Raw genomic sequence first — 14,808 nt, 5'->3', positions numbered from 1 at the left:
TGACCTCCCAGAAGAGTGGGGCTGCTGAGTTAGCTCTCTGAATTACAGAGGAAGCAGGAATACACAAGGAGGCAGGGAGACATTAAGGACAACAGGACAAAGCAGGCAATGGCTGGCTGTGGCTCACAGCAGAATGGCAAGAGGAGCAAGTGTCCAAATCCGTTTGCAGGTTGAAGGGATGCCGGCATGAGAGAAACAGAAGTCAGCTGTGTCTCCAGGTGTGCGGCCGGAGCAACGACAGCACAGCCGCCTTTGACTGTAGGAGGAGAGACTAAGGACTTGGCCTTCAACCTACAACCTAGGAAGATGGTCTCAGACATCCCTGTGATGTAGGAGCCAGTGGGTGGTGGAGGGTGAGTGAGCTCTGGCTCCTGCAGACAGAGAGCTAGACGTGGTGAATTCACCAACAAGGTGGGTGGGGGCCCAAGTGCTAAGCACTGGGGCACAGCTGCATCCACACAGAGGCACAAGGGCCAGCTGGGAAGCTGCCCCGGTAGCTGTGCCACAGAGCTCTGTGCACAGATTTGCAGTTTCTGTGCTGATGTGTGACACTCTAATTTATAACCCTGGAATTACGACACAGGGCCATGTGGCCGAGGAGAATGTCAGGAATTCAGAAGGGCAAAGGTTGCTGAGGAGAGTTGGAATCCTGTGATGTTTTGAGCAGAGAGGGAGAGCTCACATCCATGAAAACAGCAAGATGACATTTAGAAAGAGGAAGCAGCTTGAGCGAAGGCCTGGCGATGAAATTCCAAGGAGGAGGAAACTGTAGGGTGGAGTGTGGAAGACAGCAACCCATTCTTTCTGGCTGGTCCCTAAAGGGGAAAGTAGACATGAAGCTGACCGGAAGACATTTTACTGTTGGGGAGTGGTTCCGTTGCTTTGAATTAGTCCAGCCCCCCCCCCAAATGGAAATCTGCCTGTCCAAATGCTGTAGGTCCTTGTCCCCAATTGGTTTTTGAGCAACCAGTAAAGAGCCAACAGCCAATGGCTGGGTAGGTAAACTGAGGTGGGACCTTTGGATCGTCACAGGCTAGGAACTGGGAGGAAGGGGAAGGAGAATTGCCATGATTTGGAGGGAGGCGGATCAGATTTAGAGCTGCAGAAGGAAAATCATCCGAAATGTAGGTGAGAAAGAATGTGGCCTCAGAAGCCTCTTGGGCAGCAAAGACTAGGGGGCTGCCCAGTAGGAGCATGGCAACAAAGATGAAATATAGAATGGGAGGGCATTATTAAGTACCAGAGGAAAATGTGTGCTAGCAGGGGAAGGTTTGGGAGTGCTCAGCCTTTGAGCTAGTCACGACATGTCAAAAATTAACTGCCGCGTGTGTCTTTCATTCTTAAATCCAAAAGGCTCCCGGGTGGGCGAGTGTGCAACCCGCAGGGAGCCAGAATGGTTGACAAATTACTGTGACACTTTACTAGAACAAACACACAGCGTTGAGGATCTTCATAGGGTGGCCTCGCATTTGGGGAGCCATAGGATGGAGGGCATCTTACCCAGGCTTTGTGCTCCCTTGGGATCATGTCATCATCTTCAGTTTATGAATGCAGAGATGGACTGGGAGCCACTTGTTCACGTCTACACCTTAAGAGCAGGCTGCAGGTTGTGACTTGACTGGATGCCTGGGAGGAAGTGGCCTGGAGTTGGTTGCGGTGCTGTGACCTGGAAATGCAGGAATGGAAGTGAAGGGTCAGGTGTCAGTGGGCTATACCGAGAAGAAAGGGGTCAGAGGGCACTGTGATGGAAAGGCGGAATCAGAAGAAGGGCATAAAGACAGCGCTGGGCTCTGGAGCTTCAGCAGGGGCTAGAAGAACTACCACGGGAACGGTTCCTCCTGGAACCCCTTCCAGCTGCACTGTTCTCCCCAAAGCCAGCCCAGGCCCCGGTGCAAAGCACTTGGGAAAGTGCTGTGAGCAGACCTGAAAGTGGTCACAGAAAGGGACCACAGGGCCAGCTAACTGACAAAGATAAAGACTCTGGGTGCCTCCAGGGGCAGCCAGATGTGACCCCATGTCTCTCACACTCTGGACCCCAAAGGGAGCTTGTGGTGTTGGCACAGATCTCTCCAAGTATGAGTGGCCACAGCCTGGGAACATGGATTCAGTTTGTCCTAAATGACCTGTTCTACTATGGACGTGGTTACATGAACATGCTTTGTTTGTTTGGGGGAGGCAGGATCTCATGTAGCCCAGGCTGTCTCTGAACTCAGTATGTAGCTGAGGATAGCTCTAAACTCCTCCAGTCTCTACCTCTCATGTGCTGGGTGTGCACGCTGGAAGTTTAATGTGATGGTGGGGACAGAACCCAGGCCTTCATGCATGGTAGGCAGACACTACCAACAGAGACATATCTCCAGCCCTACATGAACCTTTATAGTCACAGAACACATATAGTCACAGATCAATATACATTTACCAAATAACACTGATGTGGATAACAGGTAGGTGAGTTCCAGCAAGGGCAGTTGTGGGGTTGTTTAACTCTGCTGAGGTTTCAGTGTCATTGAATGACAGACAGGCTTAGCTTTGGACTTGATGGAAGCTAGTGTTCTGCTAATACATCCCAGAGGTCTATGTTCTGATAGACTCAGGCAGCTGACAAATGACTGTTTGGGGAACTAAAGACAGCCCCAAATGGTTTTGGCTTTGGAGCCACATTTTAACTCTCCACAACCAGAATACTCTAACCAGTGAGTGAGTCTGTACAATCTTTATGGATGCCACTTCTCTCAGGAACCGTAGTTCATGGTGGGGAGGGGGATTCTGGGAACATCTCGTAGCACTGCATTTTCATAGTGGCAACTTCTCATTCATTAAGCCTGATTCCCTTTCTTTCATGTCTTAGTGTCTGGCCCCTGCCTCCAGATCGCCTGCCTTCCAGACTGTGGAATATGGCAAGAGGAAGTGGCCATTCCCAGGGCTGCCCCACCCTAGCTTTTCTGGAGGCTCTGGTGTCTTCTTGGTCTGCTAGTTCTATGTCATTTTCCAGAGCATGTGATCTGAACATCCTACATGAAGAGCAGCCCATCAGAGCCTGAGTGGCAGGGTTTTGTCTGTGACTGTCCTAGACAGCAAGTGACATCAATTAAATTAAGCAACTGAACTCTAAGAGTCTGAGCACTGGCCTTCCCCTCCCCATAGACTTTTTTTTGAGAACCAATACAGTCGAGGGCTGTAATGCATTCCATCTTGTTTGAATGTTTAAAATCTGAATGTTTCTAGTGCTGAAGGACCATTGGAAGGTCCATCAGGGATAGCTGACACTGGGTAGGGTTCTAGGACTAATCAAGGAGAGTTCCCTTCCCATTCTTCCCATCGGTGACTGCACAGCCAGACCCCCATACTCTGTGTCTGGGGTTCACAGAGCCAAGCCAAACCGGGGACCACTAAGAACAATCCTTTGCCACACTGTGCAAACGACAACTCACAGGGTCCTGGAGGATGTTTTTGAGCACCATGCATTCAGATGCTGGCATCTGGACCCAGAGATCCGGTGGCAGTCCAGACTTTGGCGTTACTGTGAAAGCATCTCCTAACTTAGTATTTTGTAAACATTGTTCTCCATTACCATCTTACTGGTTAAATAAAGAGCTGAACAGCCTATAGCTAGGTAGGAAAGGAAAAGGCGGGACTTCTGGGTAGAGGGTATCAGGTGGGGGTCAGGGGAGTGGACACGGGTGAAGGAGGAGGTGCCAGGACCAGAGACTAAGATGGCAGGTAATGGGCCATGTGTCTGGAAAGTAGACCAGGCCAGCACTGTCAGGTTTGATTGGCTGAGTATCTGTCCAGCTATAGTGCCTAAAAGCTTATAACAAATACAAAGGTCTCCGTGTCGTTATTGGGGAACAAGGGAGGGCACAGAAAAGCCCTGTACTTTTACAAAGGGGTATCATCTTGAGGCAGCTCTGTCTTCCTCCTGTTCCCTGTGCACCCTGACCATGCTGACCACTGGCAGGGGATACGGTGATGTGTCCCAGTGGTACATCTTCCTATCCGTGATTCTGGGCTCAACCGTGTGGTCTGAATTCTTATGCAATCTTGCTGCTAAGAGCCTGTCTGCTCTCACAGGGAGCCTGGGCTAGTCAATAAGAAGACCAGATCACTGATAGCAATGACAGGTCACCTCTATGGTGTTCCTTACATCCCAGCTGTCTTCAAAGGACAGTACTTCCCTGGGAAACACTTGGCCACAGTGGAGATAGTTGGGCTTGCTGTTGAGAGCTTGTGGGCAGAAGTTTCTAGGAGCCCGAGTTTCCTTTCTGGCAAATGGGAGCAGCTCGCCAGTGTTCAGGAGCAAGAGAAGTGCAGGGCAAAGTCCTTGATATCGGTGACACAGCAGTGGGTGCCCAGGGTCACTGGTCTCTCAGAAATCACAGTGCATGGGGAACAGAGACATGGCAAATACAGAAGGGAGTGGGTGCCAAGTTTCACTATGGCGCCCACAGCATCTGTAAGCACTAAGTTAGTAACTGGTTTTGAAATCATTCAAGAGTCTGGTGGCTTGAGCTCAGAAGAGATGAACGGAGCCTTCATCCGAGACTGCCATGGCTGTGACTTTGAACTTTTCTTTGGTATCTCAGTGGTGGGTGGAAAATGGGGATTGGTCGTAAGGTGTGGGTGACTTTGAAGACACCCAGAAATAAAGCAGCTTTTCTTTAGAAGTTTGGCACTTCAGCCACAGGTGTGCCCTCGGATGCCCTGCTGGGCCTCCCTGCCATGGATGGACCCAGTCAGGGGAGGCTGTGGAGGCTGTGGAGGGAGCTGGGCTCCAGTGGGCCTCCATCTTTCTCTCTGAAGACAGTTACAATGCCGTTTCTGCTATCGCTGGGTGGTGGCTGCTAATTCTCTTGGATTCAGATGCCTGGATCCAAGCTCCCTGGACCTCCTCCTTCTCAGGGATAAGAACCTACTGACCCTCTCTCACAAGTTCTCCATGAGTACTGAGTTGAAATTGCCCTGGAGGGCTGGAGAGATGGCGCAGGGGTTAAGAGCCCTGACTGCTCTTCCAGAGGTCCTGAGTTCAATTCCCAGAAAGCACATGGTGGCTCACAACCATCTGTAATGGGATCTGATTCCTCTTCTGGGGTGTCTGAAGACAGCTACAGTGTACTTACATATATAAAAATATATTTTTTAATATATAAAATGTATAACTACTAATATATATGCTTATATATTATTTTAAAATGCTTTTAAATATAAAATATAAATGTATTAGTATATATTATATATGTATGTGTAATATGTATAATATAAATAATATTTAATATATAATTTATATAATATTTAATATATAACAAATGTTTTATATATACATAAAATTGTTATGGGAGTACCCTCTGCTTTTATGTGTTCATTTTTAACTTATACAGTTAGGTATGGATGGGTATGTGTATATGCAGTTAGGTATAGATGAGTATGTGTATCTTTTGAGACAAGGACTCACAGACCCAGTCTCTGGTTGTCAATGCCTCAGGCATCTTCCCAAGAATTCATGGATTCTGTATCTTTTGGTCATTGCATTATGCTGCTGAGGAGGAGGAGGAGGAAGAGGAGGAAGAGAAGGAAGAGGAGACAGAATTTCTCTACAGAGCCCTGGCTGCCCTGGAACTCACAAATTTGACCAGGCTGGCCTTGAACTTATAGAAACCTGCATTCCTCTACCTCCCTAGTGCTGGGATTAAAGGCAAGCCCCACCACACATGGCTACATTGTTGTTCTTAACCAAAACTACAAAGGGAACATATGGTCACTGTGGAAAATTGGAAACATACATACAGAAAAGACAAAATTAAGCTTAGTTTAAGTCCCATTCCAAGAACTGTGGCTAACATCTTAGAGTACAGCCCTTATAGATTCCCCCATTCAGTTGATGAATATCTATGCACACGTGTTTAAGCCAGCTCAGCACTCAGCCCCCGGCCCCAGAGGGCAGCTGAATGGGGCACAGAATCATAGCAGGCTGCTCAGAGCCCAGTCTTCCAGGAGGTCAGGACCCGACCTCTCTGCCTGCCTCTAGCCCTCATCTTGGCCTGAAGGAGAACTCTGCACGCGATGCCCATGCCTGGGCTGCCCCCAGTCCGCATTCATGGGGCAGCTTGTTGTGTGGGATGATTGTGTCAGAAGGAAAACCTGCAGGCACCGTGGGGAATGAATTAGGCCTTTGTGTGAAAGCCACTCCACCGTGACCCAGCCTCTGGTAACCCACTCTGAAAGCCGAGTAATGACCAGGAGGGGTTAACAACACTGGAACTTACTGGCCACATGGCACCGGTGGCGTTTAACCAGGTTTTTAGAAGCCTGGCTCCCTTCTTCCCATCTTTAATCAGGCTCCCTTGGTTCCTTCCAAACCTACGATAGTAGAATACATTGCGACTCTCTCATGGAATTTCCCACAAATCTCACAGTCAGACACCTATGATTTTCTGCGTACATATTCTGTGCCAGCCCCTGTACAGAAATTATATGTAATCCTCATCTTGCTTGGTGAGACAGATAAACGTGCTGTTAGCTGGTTCAGGGACTTACCCAGATCCTGCTGTCACTGAGGGTAGGTGCTGAGCCCAGCAATCTCACTCCAGAGATCATGCACTTTACCTTAGTATGTGTGTGTGTGTGTGTGTTCTTTTGATTTTGAGACAAGGTGTCTCCTGTGTCTCTGGCTGGCATTAAACTCATGATGTAGTCCAGGATGGTGGTGTACTTCTGATCTTCCTGCCTTCCCTCTTGAGTGCAGAGATTGCAGGCATACACGGCCACACCCGGTCTAAGGGGTGCTACGGGTCAATCAAACCCGGGGCCGCTCATCATTTCCCCTCTCTCAGAAGCAATGGACTATAACTTCCTCAGCTGTGGTCAGCGGCTGTCCCCCTTACCCACCTGTCTACCAAGTCTTTCCTGCTCAGCGGTTAGCACACTTGACTTTCCTCATCCTCTCGCTGGCTTTGTAGTTTCATGATTGGTGGGCAGGGTGGGATTTGGGAAGACCTGTGGCTTTTGGATAATAGAATCAACAGCTAAAGACATCTCCCTTGATGGCATGGTTTGTTGGCAGGGCTCATCTGCACGCTGTGCATAGCTGGCAGCTGGGCTGGGGATGGAGGGAGCCTCGTTGGCATCTGGCGATTGCTGTTATCTGGGAAGTCTCCGTTCTCCTTCCTCATTGCCCCTCCCCGCACATCCAACAAATTCTACTGCTAAAAGCAATAATGCATTTCAGATTGAAGACTTCCTCTTGATGGAGGTATGGCAAAGCTGTACTGTAAAGGAACATGTGCAATCTAGTGGGTTTCTGCAGCTTTCTTCACAGAAAGCCTATTGTAGAGATATGGAAGACCAACCCCAGGAAAATCAGCTATGTTTGGTGTCTCCCTGTGTTCTTACCCTTCTCCACTAGAGTCTGAGTCCTGAACACTAATGTGGTTTTAGAATTTTGCTAACAGGGGCTAGAGAGATGGCTCAGTGATCCGGAGCACTGGCCGCTGGTGCAGAGAACCCAGGTTCAGCTCCCAGCATCTGCACTGTCCGTAACTCGAGTTCCAGCACATCTGGTGTCCTTTTCTGACCTCTTCATTCAGCAGGCATGCAGTTGGCACATATACATACACACAGGCAAATATCCATCCATATAAGATAGAAATAAATAACCACTTAGAACCGTGTTAACCCAATTCCCCAGTCCTGGGCAATGGTAACTGTACACGCCACAAGATTGTGCTGAGGATAACATAAAACACACTGATTCTCATCAGAGGATTGGAACTGGGGAAACTTGGGTTGGTAACTCTATACCATGGATATCTATCCTCAATTTCTTTATTTATAAAATATGGCTTTGTGACCTCAAATCAACAGAATGTCTCAGGTAAATGACCAATAAGTAGTACTATTACTAGGTGATTTCGGTTTAACTCCTGAAAGACAAACCTGAGAAGAAGATTCTGAACAGTTCTTCTGAGACTGCAGTGAGATTCGAGTGACAGGGCCACTGACACAGTGCACAGCCATGTTTGTGTGCATGCCTGCAACAGGTCACAGCACCGTGCATGAGGCTTGGCCAGGGCTGAGACACAAGCCCTCAGCACTGTGTCCACGCGACCAGCTGTGGGGGAGTCTGCTTCACTTGAGGGACGCCAGCAGCAGCAGGCTTGCTTTCAATAGCCTCCTGGTCTCTCCCTCACCCTGGTGGCCAGCTTTCAGATGCCCACATCCCTCGTTCTGTGATACTGCATGGAACATAAGGCAGGTGAGCATGCACTTAAATGTATTTCATATTTTTAACTAGGCATGTGTGTGTAGGTTTGTGCATGTAAGTGCAGGTGCCCACGGAGGCTGGACACATCAGATCCCTGTGGATCTGGAATTAGACGTGGTTGTGAGTAACCTGAAATGGGTGCTGGGAATCACACTTGGATTCCTTGGAATAGCAGTCTGGTCGTTTAAATGAGGAATGTCCTCTGTGGGCTCGGTCTCCAGGTGTTGGTGCTATTTAGAGAGGTTCTGGGACCTTTTAAGAGGCTGAGCCTGGCTGGAGGAAGTAGTCGCTGAGGGCCAGCTTTGAGGGTTTGCTTTGATGTTTGATAAGCCTGGCCCCTCTTCCTGCTCTCTGATTTCTGTGTGATCAGCAGCTTCCTGCTCCTGCTGCCTTCCCACTGAGTTCTTTTGTCAGGATCTCTTACCACCACAACAGGAGAGTGGCCAATAGGAGCAGAGCTTGGTGTTGGACCAACTGGAAGCCCACTTTCCCTGGTGCAGCCCAGCATACACTTCTCCCTTTCACAGCTTCCATTCATTTTCAGAGAGGCCTTCCTCTGTATAGCCCTGGCTGGCCTGGAACTCACTTTGTAGACCAGGCTGGCCTCGAACTCAGAAATCCGCCTGCCTCTGCCTCCCGAGTGCTGGGATTAAAGGTGTGCGCCACCACACCAGGTTCCCTTCCTCTTCTAAACAGCTGGCTTCTAGTGTGGTTTGGGCTGAGAGGTAACATCGTGATACAATTAGGATTACAGCAGGGAGAGGCTGGGATGTGAGGAAAAGCCAGATGTTTTCCTGTCTGCTACAGAAGTGAGCTTCGCAGAAAGCAGAACGCTACTCCACTGAATGTGTTCAGGGCTCCTTTTGGCTGTGGAGTGAGCCAACTTTCACCCAGGTTTATGTCCCTTTAAAGTATTTGTTTGCTTCCTAATTCCCCTCCCACTACTCCCAGACCACACTGGGAAAGCTCAGGCCTCCTTGGAGAGCTATGGGTATTTCTGAAGGGCTGACTGGCTGTTCCTTGGGGTGCTCCCAACAATGGTTCTTCTTAGTGACCGCATCTATGACTAATTCTTCAGGCTACAGCTTTTCTCACGAAAGTGGTGGTGTATAATTTTTAAGAGAAAAGAACATCCCCAGAAAAACTGAACTGTAGCATCCAACTAGATCTTTCTCTAGTTTAGTACTTTTTTTTTTTTTTTTTTTTTTTTTACATCTTCTGACTCAAAGGCAGAACAAGAAATTTCCCTCAGGTTCTGAAAATATCTGTTGCCTGACCCATCCCATGGAGGGCAAGCTCAAGCCTCTGGCAAACAAAAAGGTAATTCTGGACCCCATGTGTCCAGGATGGCTGAGGGCAGCGGGCATTGGCCTGAAGGCTGGCCTCATGAGTCTCCCCTGGGATGATGGTCTGATGATTTACTCCAGTGAGGCATCGTGGATGTCTTCCTCATAGTCCATTTATCACTGAGCATCCCAACAGTTCAGCTAAAGTGGCAGAGGCATTCCCAGTTCACAGTGTCCCCTGCTGAGTTCTGGAGAACGGGGAGGGCCACAGGTGGAAAGATCATAGCTGTTCGAAGTTGGCAACTCTACAGAAGAGGGTGTGGGTCACAGAGAGGTCACAGGAAGAGGATTTCTGCCTTAGGCCCTGGTAAACAGATTCTGGCTTTTCAGCCATCTTTGGCATCGCTGAGGATTGGGGGATGGAGTGGAGGGTGGGTGGGACAGGGCTCGGTGGCAGATAATTAGTGTTCAAATCCTGGCTTTGGGCAACCTCAGGCAGATTTCTTAATCTCTTTAGGCTCTCTTTCCCTCATCTGTGGAGTGACGATAACACCTGTAATTTGGGAGGTATGTGGCTTTGAGCATAGGGCCAGCACACAGCAAGTGACCCTGTTGGTCTTGCCAGTTCTAGCCAGAGCCACCAGCCTTTTTGGCTCACTGCCTGCTTTCTCTCATCTCCTGACCTTGCCTCTTGATCAACCCCCTTGCTGTTTCTTTTGAAATATGAATAACAGCTAATTCTCAGCTAGCACATAAGGCGGTAATCTTGTCCCTACTTGACAGCGTAGAAGCTAAGGCAAGCTGGGCCATTTCTTCAAGGCTCAAGCTGTGGCACTACTGGGCTTTGAGCTTGGGTCAGAATCTAAATTCAGTCTCCAGCAGCTCTTGTGGTAAGTTCATGGTCCTGGGCCAGCTGTCACCAAGGGAGACCTGGGTGTGTCCAAGTGTTCCTGTCACCAAACTCTTCCCAAGCATTTTATCCCTGGCCTCCGGATACTTGTCAAAGGGGAAGGCAGAAGGAATCGTTTAGAGGGCGCAGAGAATGCCGTGCGGCCTTGGGCTGTTGCTGACTGTCCTTGCTAAGTCACAGGCTCCATGCAGGTCCTGAAGCTGTAAAATCTCCAAAGTATGAAACTAAGCTGCCCACCGCACCCAAGCACACTCTCCAAGCACAAGGGCCCTGCCGTGTTTTTCTGAGTCTCTTTCAGTCACAACAGGGCCCATCCCTCAATAATATCTGATTGACTGATTGACCAACAGCCAGGTCAGAAGACAAAGGTCACACTGAACACAGCAGGACCTTGCTGGACTGCTGAAGCAGGAGAAGAGCCAGACCCTTGCCCTGTGGAAGCCTCCTGCGGAGAGCTAGGATGAGCTGCAGTTGGCTGACAGGAACAAACCGGTAGCACAGGTTCCTTCACAGGTGGAAGGCTGCTGTCAACCAGGAAGAATCTCCTGGGACTGTTCAGACAAAGGAGCTAGAAACTGGGGACGTTCTGCTTGGCTCCCACAAATCCCATCATATCTGAAGGCACCAACTCTGCCAAGATGCCTAAACAGAGGGCTTAGAGGGGCTGACCCTTTGCAGGAAATGTTCCTGCTCCTCCCTGCCTGCCCTCAGGAGGAAAAGCCTGGCCTCACCAGGAAGGATGTGGAGGACAAGGTGATTTAAAGGATGGAGAGGAGACTGATGTGGGAACGAGGGGCAGAGGCAACTGCAGTCCACAGCCAGAGGAGAAAGGAATGAGGGGCAGGCAAGTCAACAGCCCCTTCCTGCTTTTTGACACGACCTCTTCTTCCTCCCAGCCTGGGCTCTCTCCTCCCTCCATCTCTACCCTCCGCCCATGTGCTCTGCTCACTTCTCACTTCATTTTATCACCATTAGGCACCTCCTGCAGGCCACACACTTTGCCAGGCTCTACAGACAATGGGCTCAAGTGGGAGGAAAGGTCCTGTGCGGCACACTGGGGCAGAAAGGTTGAAGCATTTAGTCGCCCAGCCTCCTCCATGAGAGGGAACCGGCAAACCAGGGGAACACATCCAGAAAAGAATGCAAACCCAGCACAGGCCCTGAATGTAAGCTGCAAAGTGGTTAGGCAATGGTGGGCAGATGGGCTTTGCTGAAACAAAAGCAGAGGGCTGTGCGATACAGTGTGGGCAAGGATAAGCGGCGCCCAGATCCCAGGGTTGAGAGCGTGGGCAGGACCAGAATCTAGCTCTCTGCCACATGTGCTCAGGGCTGCACAGGTAACAAGTGATATGTACCAATCAGCCACAGAGTGCTAGCCTGGCTGCACTGAGCCCTAGGTTCTCAATCCCTAGCGATGTAATAGAGCCAGGCATAATGCTACATGCCTGTAATCCTCACTGGGGTAGGAGGATGAGGAGTTCAAGGGCAGCCTGAGCTACAGGAAAACCTGTCTAAAACAAAGAAAACACCACCACCATCCACAAGGAAACCAAATCCAGGGTGCTTCTTCGTCAAAGAAACGGAGTGGCTGAAAAGCCAGACATTCTTGACTGAAAGTGATGTCCCAGAGGACGTTGGGCACTGGTGATAGGACTTTCCTTGTTCTAACCAGAGGGGGTTCCCCTGGGTGCTGCTCCTTGCCTCACAGACACAGGCACAGGCAGCCAGGCTGTCTTGCTCTGTCATGGCTGACTGCTGTGCCACGCAGGGCAGACTGGAATAGCTGGTTTCACATGGTCAGGACTGGAGAGACAGAGGAGAAAACCCCCGACAGGGAGGACACTCTGGCAGGGAGATGGAGTTAAACTCTAGACCACTGGGACATGATTTGGGAGTGAACCCAGGGGGCCTTTCTATGTGGTGGTGCTGATGGTCGGTGCCTGGATGGAGGAGTCAAACCCTGAGGAGCCAGGGACCCGGCTGAGCGCGGGATTCTTGCTGTGTAGGGCTGAGAAATGTCTCTTATTATTATTATTATTATTATTATTAATTTTGGTAATGGTTTTTGACAAATGTACTCTGAGCACATCAGAACGTCCTCCCTATGAGGGCCAAGCCTTTTCTCTGTTTTGTTCATTGTCAGGTACTCCGTGCTTGGCACATAAGTGTTCAGTTAAACTTCTGAATGGGATGGAGAGATAACTCAGGTCCTGGGCTCTGTTCACAGCTCACAACTGTCTCTAACTCCTGTTCAAGTAGATCTGATTCCCTCTTCTGCTCTCTGTGGGTGCCAGGCACATGTGGTGCATACAATTACATACATGCAAGCAAAAACCCATACACATAAAATAATAAATAAATATTTTTAATGTGTTTAATGAGGGCCCGCTGAGATGATTCAGGAAGCAGTAAGGGGGCCAAGATTGACGACCTGAGTTCAGTCTTTGGAATAAGAGACCCTGGATTTTACAAGTTTCTCTTTCTCCCCCCCTCCTCTCCCTCTTCCCCCCCCCACACCCATGCATCCCCCCCCCCACTAATTCAATTAATGTAAATTTAAAAATAAAATTGGCCCTGCTCTCCAGCCAAGGGTTTGGGTACTAGAGACACAGGCTATGGTAATGGCCTCTCTTTTAAACCATTGACAAAACAGATGTTTCCTTATTAAAATGTGCCATCTTTTGGTTGTTTGTTTGTTTGTTTATTCATAGTAGTCATTTTGAAATTGCTTTGGGGAAGATTTGTAGAGCTTCATCCTCACACACAATCGTTCCTGAAAACTGTCTAGCACAAATGCAGGGGTCAGGGCAGTGTGATGCAATGGGGCAGCCACCGGCAGCCAAATGGAATTGTAGCCACTTGATAGGCCGTGGCACGAGCAGAGGGCTCGCTGCCTTTGGGAGCCGCTGCCTTTGGGAGCCGCTGCCCAGCGCGGTGACACGTGGGCTCTTCCTGTGGGAGTGTGGTGCAAGCTGAGGCCACACAGCTGGCAGGGCTTCAGTCACTGCCTGTTTGCCTGAGGGAGCCCATTCATCATAGCACTGGCCACCAGGGCCTGATTGCACAAGGGAGCAAGGACCCAGTCGGAGAGCAAGTGCCGCAGGGGCCCCTGGAAACAAATGGGGGGGGGATACATACAGTAGAAGTGTGGGTCCAAGCCCAGCAGGCCTTACCCAGCAATTCTGTTAGTGAGGGTGGGTGGACAATGGCAGGTGTTAGGTCTGTTTACCCTTAGAGTAGTGGCCCATGGGGCTTTAATGTAAGCTGGGTGTCTTAGTCAGGGTTTCTATTCCTGCACAAACATCATGACCAAGAAGCAGGTTGGGGAGGAAAAGGTTTATTCAGCTTATACTTCTCACACTGCTGTTGATCACCAAAGGAAGTCAGGACTGGAACTCAAGCAGGGCAGGAAGCAGGAGCTGATGCAGAGGCCATGGAGGGATGTTACTTACTGGCTTGCTTCCCCTGGCTTGCTCAGTTTGCTTTTTTATAGAACCCAAGACTACCAGCCCAGGGATGTTACCACTCACAAGGGGCCCTCCCACCTTGATCCCTAATTGAGAAAAATGCCTTAACAGATGAATCTCATGGAGGCATTTCCTCACCTGAAGCTCCTTTCTCTGTGATAACCCCAGCTTGTGTCAAGTTGACACAAGCCCAGCCAGTGCACTGGGGTTCACGGTTTGGGCTAGGTAGAGCAAAGCTATCATTCAGGCCCTTGGGAAGTCTTAGCTGAGCTGCAAGCTGCCACCGTCAAGGCTGCTGTAGCCAAGGAAAGTTCTTACTTCCTCTCTGAGCTGTGGCAGTAGGCATGTCTGACAATTATAAAAAGACACGTAGAGGTATCACAATAGTACATGGCATTCGTCCCAGCACTTGGGATGCAGAGTCATGGAGGTCTCTGAGAGTTCAAGGCCAGCTTGCTCTATATGGTAAGTTCCAGGCCAGCCAAGGGTACATAGTGAAACCCAGGTTTTTTGTTGTTGTTTTGTTTTTAAAGGCAGCTACGTGGTAGGTTGGGTGGTTACTCAGTGAGTAAATGCCTTACTGTGTAAGCACAAGGACCTGAGTTCAGATCTCCAACATTTAAATTAAAAAACCAGACTTGAGGTCAACAGAGATGACAACTTGCCACTAACCCTGACAACCTGAGTTAACTGTTGGAGCCCACAAAATAGGAGAGAACTGACTCCTTGTTCTGACCTCCACATGTGTGCTCCCTCATAGACAGACAGACAGACAGACAGACAGATATAGAAATGCCAGCTACACTTGACCCACACACATGGGCTATGCTGCACCTTTCAGGGCATGCTTGTTTTCTCTCTCTCTCTCTCTCTCTCTCTCTCTCTCTC

At 49.5% G+C, this 14,808-nt stretch overlaps 1 long non-coding RNA gene across 1 annotated transcript in view; it reads right to left on the bottom strand.

The window, feature by feature from the left end:
• Nucleotides 1-367: 367 nt before the first annotated feature.
• LOC115064035 overlaps nt 368-14,808 on the bottom strand; it is a 41,372-nt gene continuing 26,931 nt past the window's right edge. The window contains exons 2-3 of the long non-coding RNA XR_003843888.1: nt 1,501-1,666; nt 368-815 (exon numbers count right to left, since the gene is read on the bottom strand). This is a non-coding gene — a long non-coding RNA (uncharacterized LOC115064035). The remainder of the gene's footprint in view (nt 816-1,500; nt 1,667-14,808) is intronic.

This window comes from Mus pahari, chromosome 5, assembly GCF_900095145.1.
Source record: "Mus pahari chromosome 5, PAHARI_EIJ_v1.1, whole genome shotgun sequence".
Taxonomy (NCBI): domain Eukaryota; kingdom Metazoa; phylum Chordata; class Mammalia; order Rodentia; family Muridae; genus Mus; species Mus pahari.
Note: the sequence above shows the minus strand (reverse complement) of the source record. Positions and strands in the feature narration are given on the sequence as shown.